We start from the raw sequence: 10151 nt of genomic DNA, 5'->3' as shown, positions 1-10151 counted from the left end.
ATTGCTCCTTCAATGAATTTAGGTCGGAGAGCCAACAGCAACATTTCTTATTGAAGTGTGCCATTTCATGTGTAGATCCTGATCCTGGCTTGGATAGGGTAGATGTTAGTCTTTGACTGTTGAGGTTTGGACAGAGGTGGGAGTGTTCTCCATTGATTTGCATTGACTGGGGGTACCTACAATAGCTTGGAGTCTGATTGATATGGTGCTGGTGACCATTTACAGGAGTCTTTAATTCAGATGACAAGTTGTTGGAAGTGCCCATCAGGTCTGTGGGACCAGAACTCTTAATAGCTGGAAGGGGGTCAAATACTTCTTTCCCTCAATGAAATATGACTTAATATGTATTCTTTGAAGTTAATTTCTGCATTTTCTTTCAGATTTGGGTCTCTGCATGTTAGACTACACCTACCATGAAAATGACAGACTATTCAGGGCGCTGTGATGCAGCGCGCTAAGCACCCCACATTTGGGCTTGCATGCCCAAGGGTTGCACCCAGGGTTCGAATCCGGCCTGGGTCATTTGCCATCCCTTCCCCGTCTCTCTCTCCACATTCGCTGAAAGAAAGGCGAAAAACCCATACAATTAAAAAAAGAAAAGAAAATGACAGACTATTCATGTCTTTATTAGTACGCAAACCAACAAAATCAGAAAGGGATGAAATGCTTATTATTCTCACTGTACCTGGTGACTCAGTCCAATGTTGTCCCCCTATTTATGACACACCTGTTTATATGCTATGAGAAAGAGGGAGCAATGCAAGTGCACTCTCAGGTGTGCCATGGTGACAGAAGCCAATGGCCATGGGAGAGGAGCCCATGCATCCATTCCTACTCTCATCCATCACAGAGAAGACCAACTGCATGGTCAGGAAGACCACTGTAGTGACCATGCCAAGCTGGAGCTATATAAACACAGACAGAGAGAGAGAGAGAGAGAGAGAGAGAGAGAGAGAGAGAGAGAGAGAGAGAGAGAGAGAGAGAGAGAGAGAGAGAGAGAGAGAGAGAGAGACAGAGAGACTCCATATTCATATGACAACAATATGACACTGAAAGTACAGTATTTAAGGGCATTCTCTTAGGTTAAAAACATTAATGTTAACATAAATGTTACATTGGCTTTTTACTCACACCATGCAGCGAGAAACGATGGAGGCTGTCAATCAAAGCAAACCCGTGCCCAGGCATAAACCACCGCGACACCTCCCACTCTATCTTGGCATGATGCGACATGGAAAGATCGCACCCATCAGGCGAGCTGGTTTCTGCTAACTTGTTCCTCTACTGGGAGGAGGATGATGAGCTCTCTTACATCCTGATACAGTGTGGTACCTTGTGGGTCCCACGAGCACATCCGCTTGGAGAGAATTTCATATGGACATCCCAGCCTTTGGACTGGTCATGTTGACCACTCTTGAAAGCTTGAATTGATCCTGGCTTGGATAGGGTATCTGTTAGTCTTTGACTGTTGAGGTTGCTGGTTGTTGGTGACTGGGCCGGGGGGAAGTTTGAGGAGGAGAGCTGGATTGCTGGGAGGAGAAGAGCTGGGTTGCTGGAAGTAAGGGGCTACTATAACAATTCTGGCTGGCCCCTGCTTCTCCTGGCTTGGTGGCAGCCTTACGGTATAGGGCCTGGGTCTTGAGCATGATGAGCTCCTCGCAGGTGTCCAGCTCCAGATTTCAGCTGCCTTTCAGGGTGGCTACCCACTCTGCCAAGACGCACATGCAGAAGAGCATGAAGTCATACATCACCTGCATGAGGAGGGAAGAACAAAAGAACATGTTATAGTTACATGTGAGCTGCAGAGACACTGGAGCAAGACAGAACAATCTTAAGACATGCAGTGCATGACGCATTCTGCAAAACAATAATACACAATGTAATATCTAATTTAATTGAATACTTCTTGACACACAAACAGTGCTGCAGAGTCAGACCACATTGCATACTTCTTGATACACAAACAGTGCAGACCACATAATTCTATAACTGACCTGAAAGTTCAAACAATTGGAGGGTATAAGCACGTTTTAAATGCATAATTTGTATACATTTTTCTTACCCAGTGGTTCATGAAGTTCCTCTTGAACATAGCAGGGGTGAAGGATCTGTCAGGGTTCATTTCAGCTCCAGTGTGGAACATCTGAAACAAATAGTGTTCAGAGTTGAGTATTAGCTTTAATGTAAAAAAGTAAGGAAGCAATATATTGTTGCGGCCTGGACATTCTTCCTTACAATATTGTTCATGGCTGTTTGCCTCAGTTTTAATTGTCTTTATGCCTACCGGTTCAAATTGTAGGCATACAAACTCCCTATCCTGAGGATATCCGTTCCTGACTTGAATAGGCTATTGCAGAAATAATTAACAGTCATCACTTATAAGTTAGGGGGCGGAATTGAGACTGTGAATGCAGGACAGAATAATAAAAACAAAACACCGTCGACTGGCGGTCTTGTTTAGGGCTCACGCTTGTGTTATTATCAAATGCCCAATGTTACGTGTAACGCGCAATTGGCTGACTCTTTCCACTTGTAGCCTACTAAAACTGAGTGAGGGATCAACATACAATGAGCTACACTGAAGCAGATTACTCTACTTTGCAAAAGCAGTGCTACTGGCCCCGCATTCTGAATGGCCACAGGGTGTAATGACCACGGTAAGCTTTCCGCGGTAAGGTAATGACGTGAGCAGATTGAAGTGACAACATCTGTAGCTGAATTTATAGGGTTGTCAACTGATAAAGACATCAGTCTGATCTATAACTTTAATGGTAGGTGCATTCTAACAGACAGAATATCAAAAAGAAAATCCGGAAAATAACATTAAAGATGGCCTCTCAACGTCATTTAATTAATATTGCAGTGTTCCCAATTGTTATTGAATGTGTTACGCGTTGGTCCTGTTTTAAAAAACGTTCTGGTTGCTTTGTTTCAAGACGTTTTTGCAAGCTGGCAAGGTGGCTTGTGGAGAAACGAGAGAGTGTTCCGTGTTTCTTGTGGAAATGCGTCTCTGATTGGCTCACTCCTCCTGCTCTCGAAGAAACGCGTCTCTGATTGGCTCAGTCCTCCAGTTCTTGGAGAGAATGTAATGGGAAACAGAGTCGCCACTTCCCCGGGTGGTACTGCACTATAGGGGCGCCAACGGAGGCGTGCAGGCTCCATTCAGGGCTGTGCTCTTTCGACAGCGACCCCTAGGCGAGCTGCAGGCACGGAGCAACCAGAGTGAGCTGGCTTTATGTATTAGGCTTTGTGCTGTGTGTGTACCTGAGAGTAGCAACCAGCTGATAGCTAAGCTAAGCTATGTTTCGGGCCACCAGACGTTGCTTGTTTTGAAAACAAGCAGAAAAAAATACTCGACATGTTTTTAGATAAATGGGTCGATATAAACCTTTGTGGGCAACGCCTTCTTTCGACGTGACGAAACACAGAAAGGCTTTCGTGATTCGCTCGTTTCTCTGCATTATTTATGTAAATTGGGAAACACCGGGAAACACAGCCAGGAGAGTTGACGCACCGCTATGAGATCCTTGCAAGTGAGTTTAACTTGGGGTGACCGTCCGATCTTCGAAAGGAGTGAGTAAAACTGAGTTTTATCGGAAGTTGGCCTTTAAAAAGGTGCACTGTGTAAGATGGTGGCCAGAGTAGGTATTGCAACTATGCTGGTCATTGACACTGTGCTGTCTACTGTCAAATTGGATCTTTTCATGAACATCTACTAAATAATGAACTAATATTTACTAGTATGACCAATAGGGCTGGGAATCAATCCAAATTTCCTGGATTGATTCGATTCTGATCCAGAAGGTTGCGATCCGATTCGATCCATGATCCAATGTGATTCGATATCGATCTTTTGTATTGCTGGGTTGTCACTTTAACCCATTTATGCCTAGAATTCTACGACCGACTATAAAAAACTAAATATCTCGGCCTTTGATGCACACACAAACATGAAATACCTTGGTATGTGAAAATAAGTGGGAAACTGTGGAAGAGAGCTACAGGATGTGGTTGAGAAAATAGCGCCTATAATGATCTACAAAAGATCGATCCACAAAGTTGTAGATCGATATTCCCCTTTTCGAACGCGTATCGATATTGGATCGCGATTAGATCTTTTGAACCCAGCCCTAATGACCAAAGTATAGAAGTTTTGCAGCTAAAAATGTCTATTTCTGGAAATTCTAAATGTTGGGACAATGGAGGGATCCCCCTTTTCATGTATGAAAAGTGCAATTTCCCCAGTCATAATGAATACTTAGAATTTGAAGCTGATGGTAAGTATTCCTGAAAAATGTAACATGTGAATGGGCAGCATGAATTCTGGAAATAAACTACTTAAAATATTACATGGTGCACCTTTAAAGAATATAATATTAATTACATTTGTGTTTGGCTAAAGGGGTCAAATACTTGTTATTTCCCCTCAATGAAATACAAGGTACTAGTTGGAAAAGCCCTTGCTCACAGAGGTTAGACGTTTAGTTCAGTTGATGACAACATTTCTGCATACAGTGAGAATAAGTATTTGATCCCTTGCTGCTTTTGTTGGTTTGCCCACTAATAAAGACATGCTCACTCTTTAATGTTAATGATAAAATGTATTCTAATATGGAGAGACAGAATATCAAAAAGAAAATCCAGAAATTAACTCTAAAGAATGTATATTAATTGATTTATATTTCATTGAGGGAAATAAGTATTTGATCCCCTGCCAACCATTAAGAGTTCTGATCCTGCAGATCAAATGACACTTCCAATCAACTTTTCTGAATTGAACACACCTGTTAATAGTAACCTGCACAAAAGACACATTGAATCTGCAGAATCAGTCCATAGTATCAGTCAATCAATCAAACTAAACTCGCCAACATGGGACAGACCAAAAAGCTGTCAAAGGATGTCAGGGACAAGATTTTAGAACTCAAGAAGGCTGAAATGGGCTCCTGGATATTAAGGAGCAAACTGTTGGTGCATTTCTTCCAAATTTTAGGACAAACAAAATTATTCTCAATCATCAATCTTAGGGCTGTCTGTGGTTCCATACAAGATTTGACCCTGTGGGGATTCAATAACCAAAAAAAACATAGATAAAACACCCTAAAACTGTATGGGAAGAGCTAGGAAATTATCTCAAGGCAGCTGGGACCTAAATCACTAACAAAACTATTGGAAACACTTAATACCACAGCCGATTAAAATCCTGCAGTGCAAGTATGGTACCCCTGCTTCAGAAGGAACATCTTCAGGCTCACCTGAGGTTTGCCAATGAACATCAAACTGGATTAGGATATGATTGGGAGGTGCTGGAATGAGATGACACCAAAATCAAACTGTTTGGCATTAACACAACTCGATGTGTATTGAGGAAGAGAAATGCTGCCTATGATCCCAAGAACAACACCTTCTCCAACATCATACATGAAAGTGGTAACATCATGTTTTGAGGTTGTTTGTCTGGCCAAGACACAGGACAACTTCACATCGTCAAGAAATGGATGAAGGGAGACATGTAAACGTACAATGCTGCATGCCAACCTCTTTCCCACCACCACTAGACTGAAGGTGGGTCATGGATTGGCCTCCCAATATGATAATAATCCATAACATACAGCCCAAGCAACGAAGGAGTTGCTCAAGCAAAAGCACATTAAGGTCATGAAGTGGCCTAGACAGTTTCCAAACATTAACCCTCTAATAATCCTGTGGAGGGAACAGAAGCTCCCATTTGCCAAGCTAGAGTCATACAACTTAAATGATTTAGAGATGATCTGCAAAGAAAAGTGGACCGAAATCCCTTCTAATATATCCACAAACATTGTCATTAACTGAAAGAAACATCTGAACTCTGTACAAGAAAATAAGGGCTTTGCCACCAAGTATTTTGTCTTCTTTGACTAGAGGGGTCAAACACTTATTTTCCTCAATGGAATACAAATCAATTAAAATAAATTCTTGAAAGTTATTTTCTAGATTTTCTTTTTGATATTCTGTCTGTCCATATTAGAATACATTTTATCATTAATATTATAGACTGATCATGTCTTTATTAGTGGGCAAACCAACAAAATCAGCAAGGGATCAAATACTTATTCTCCTCACTGTATATCAGAAGGGATTTTTGTTCAATTGTCTTTGCAGATCATCTGTCTGTAAATCATTAAGATTTAGTGAATGTGGCTTGGCAAACGGGTTCCCTCCATTCTGGAGACCGTCTAGGCCACTTCATGACCTTAATGTGCTTCCTATAGAGATAGAACATTAGACTAGAGGTGACCCCACCCCCTTTTTCCTGACAATCCTGGCAGGTGCTATCGACTCATATAATTAAGAAGTTTAGTGGCTGAGATACCCGTGGTAGAGGTTTCAGCTGCATTGAGATCATTGCCTAGCTCCGCCAGTGCAGTTCCAGGGTGCTTTCTCACCATTATATTGATTCCCCACAAAGTCAAATCTTGTGGGAATCCCAGGCAGGCAGATTGAAAAAGTTTATCCAAAAGTTAAGAAATACAAAATGACCAATAGTTGACAGCCTCTTGCTTGTGGTGTTGTAGCACCTTTCAGCATTGTTCAGGTCTAAAGTTCTGTCCCTGAGATCCTTTGGTCTAAATGTTGCCAAGTTTGGACTGATTGTTTGATTTGGTGCTGGTGACCATTTACAGGAGTCTTTAATTGAGATGACAAGTTGATTGGAGGTGCCTATCTGGTCTTCGGGACCAGAACTCTTAACAGTTGACAGGGGATCAAATACTTTCCCTCAATGAAAGAACAAAATTAATATATATTCTTTTGAAGTTATTTTCTACATTTTCTTTTTGATATTCTGTCTCTCCGTGTTAGAATGCACCTACCATTAAAATTAGACTATTTGTGTCTATTAGTATGCAAACCATCAAAATAAGCAAGGGATGAAATGCTTACTGTACCCTGGTGACTCAGTCCAGCGCTGTCCCCAATTTTGATGCACCCATTTATGTGCTACAGGTATTAGAAAGAGGGAGCAATGTCAGTGTATGTGTTTGAGACTCACCCTCATGGGGTGTGCCATGGTGACAGAAGCCAATGGCCATGGGATCCATGCATCAATTCTTCCTGCCATCCATCACAGAGGAGATGCAGATGACCAGCTGCATGGTCAGGGAGACCTCCACCGTGGTGGCCATGCCAAACTATATAGACAGAGCGAGAGCGCGCGCGCGAGCGAGCGAGAGAGAGAGAGAGAGAGAAAGAGAGAGAGAGAAAGAGAGAGAGAGAGAGATTTATCTGACAACAATGTGACACTGAAAGTAGTCTTAGGTTAAAAACATTAATGTTAAAATAAAAGCTACATTGACTTTTTACTCACACCACGCAGCGAGGAACGATGGAGGCTGGCAGGCTCTTGCTTCTCTTGGTTGTGCAGCAGGCTTATAGGGCCTGGGTGTTGAGCTTGATGGGCTGCCCGCAGGTGTCCTGCTGTTTCACCTCCAGGGGCCGGCTGCCTTTCAGGGTGGCTAGCCTCTCAGCCAGGCCACACGTACGGGCGAAGAGCATGAAGTCGTACATGATGGCGCCCATAGAGCCACAGATCATGAAACCTGCCTAGTACACCTGCACAAGGAGGGAAGAACAGAAAATCATATTATAGTTACATGTAAGCTGCAGAGACATTGGAGCAGGACAGAACTAAGACATACAGTGCATGGCACCTTTTGCAAAACACCAATACAAAATGTAATGACTGATTTAATTGAATACTTATTGACACACCAACAGCTTGACTTGGACCTCATGACATTGCCCCTTCCCATTATACATATTTTATCTATCCAGTTCAACAAAATCTGAGAGTTTTCTACAGTTGATTTTGTACAGCAGACAGCGCAAGGTGCCAGCAGGAGCTGCATTCTAACGCTCCGTCTTTGAATGCCCAGAGCACTTTAGCATGACGTAGAGTAGAGTAGAGCATCATGTATTGATCCCGAGGGAAATTAAGGTGTCAAGTAGCATACATACATACATACATAAATACAGACGCATACTGTATATTCACAAATATTCACCAACCATACATATATTCACAGGGTCAGATCTCCCTATCCACTTACACACGATCAAAACTAGAAGTGTCCAAAGTAAGCTTATATGTGCACATTTTAACAGTTTAAGAGTTAAGCTACATTCAGCACAATTTTAAGGTCTCAGATCTTTGAATCATGTTATGGTTTCATTGGGGTTTTATTTCTGGCGAGTTAGAATATCCATAACAAAGCAACAAAATCAGCAAGGTTTGAAATAATTATTCTCACTGTAACTGGTGGGCCCTGCTGACTCAGTCCAACATTCTCCCCCTATTTTGACACACTTGTTTATGAACTATGACAGAGGGAGCAGTTTGGGTATGTGTGTAACTGTATGATACTCACTCCCATGAGGTGTGCCATGGTGACAGAAGCCCATGCGTCGGTCCCTCCTCTCATCCATCACAGAGAAGATGCATATGCCCATGCCAAGCTGGAGAAAATACACGAGCACACACGAGAGAGAGGGACAGAGAGAGACAGACAGACAGAGACAGACAGACAAAGATCTTTAGTCTTCATCCGACACCAATGTGACACTGAACGTACACAATTTAAAGGCATTATCTTAGTTTTAAAAAAATGTTACATTGACTTTTTACTCACCCCACACATCCAGTGCAGCGAGGACCTGTGGAGGTTGTCAATCAGCGAGTCCGTGCCCAGACACCACCTGCCGCAACACTTCCCACTTGATCTTGGCATGGCGTGACACAGGAAGATCGCACCCATCAGGCAAGCTGGTTTCTGATAACTTTGAAGAAGAGTGGTCGCACATCCCGATGCAGTATGGTCCCAGGACTTTTTGGTTTGCTTTGGAATTTTTACTTGAGCACATCCACTTGGAGGGAATTTCACATGGACATCCTGGACAATGCCTTTGGACTTTGCACTCTTGCGAGCTTGAATCGCCCCCGTAACACATATTGGTCGCAGAGCCACACTACATCTCCAACAGCAACATTTCTTCTTGTAGTGTGCCACTTGCTGTGGATGAACAAGTTTGGGCCTGTAAGTTGCCTTCAGGACTTCAGAACAGGCTGACTTGTGTTTGCATTTCTTGCAGTCTTTTGAGGGGGTAGATGTTGGATGTCGACTGTTTTGAAATCTCCACTGTCCTCTTGAAAGGCCCCTGCACACATTACCCCCATTTCCCTTCCCAACACTCAGGAATCCGACAGTCGCTCCCCATATCCATGCAACTGCCCTGACCAACTGACCCAAACCGCCGAAGTGCCCTTCATCCAACAGCTCCTGGACTGCTGCCACTGCTGGCGGAGCAACCCCAGACCTGGACCACACGCCGTTCCAGACAGCAACTGGGTGCCGTGGCCCCGGCTGAGCTCAGGCGAGTACTGCAGTGAATGCCCTCCTCTACACTCCAGCAACACCACCTCCTGCCTGCACAGTAAGGTATTCCACTGACCCTGCTGGCCACCCACCCCAAGGAAGCCGAAGGAACCACGGACCAGACCGCCACTCTGAATCCCCAGCCAGGCCATCAAGACAAGCCCCCCGGGGACTATGCCCACAGTACCCAGAATCAGCGGAGATCAACTCCAAGAAGAAAAAAGAAATGCGCTTCGGCCAGACCCAGACAGTGAGAGAACCACTCACCAGAAGAGAGCTGTTAAGCCAAGCATCTACCTCCCTACTCTATTCTACTCTACTGGTACTGTGCTGTACCCGAGGTGGAGCTGTAGGCACGGTGTCATCGTCAAGCTAGTTGAGGCCAAGGCCAAGCTGAACCCTCTTGACGTCAAAGTTGAAGAGGAGCACAGCAGTCTTTGCAACACGGATGAAGAACTAATTCCAAAAGCACTGCCGAATCGAGGTCAAGAAGTGGCATAACGTAGCTGACAGCCAGACCATCTTGTGTGCCATACAGCATAGAAGTCATTGATGCCATACCCTTAAAGGAAACGGAGCTGGCAAAATCCAGAGCAGCATTGACAGATTGGTGATGCATTCCAAGTGCTGTGAACATAGCAGATATCAGGCCAGTTCTGAAGACCTAACTGAAACTTCCAAGTGGCAATGTGGTGCGCAATTCCTGCAGTAACCTGCACAGTCAGTAAAATACATTACTGC

The sequence above is a fragment of the Engraulis encrasicolus genome, chromosome 2, assembly GCF_034702125.1.
Source record: "Engraulis encrasicolus isolate BLACKSEA-1 chromosome 2, IST_EnEncr_1.0, whole genome shotgun sequence".
Classification (NCBI taxonomy): domain Eukaryota; kingdom Metazoa; phylum Chordata; class Actinopteri; order Clupeiformes; family Engraulidae; genus Engraulis; species Engraulis encrasicolus.
Note: the sequence above shows the minus strand (reverse complement) of the source record.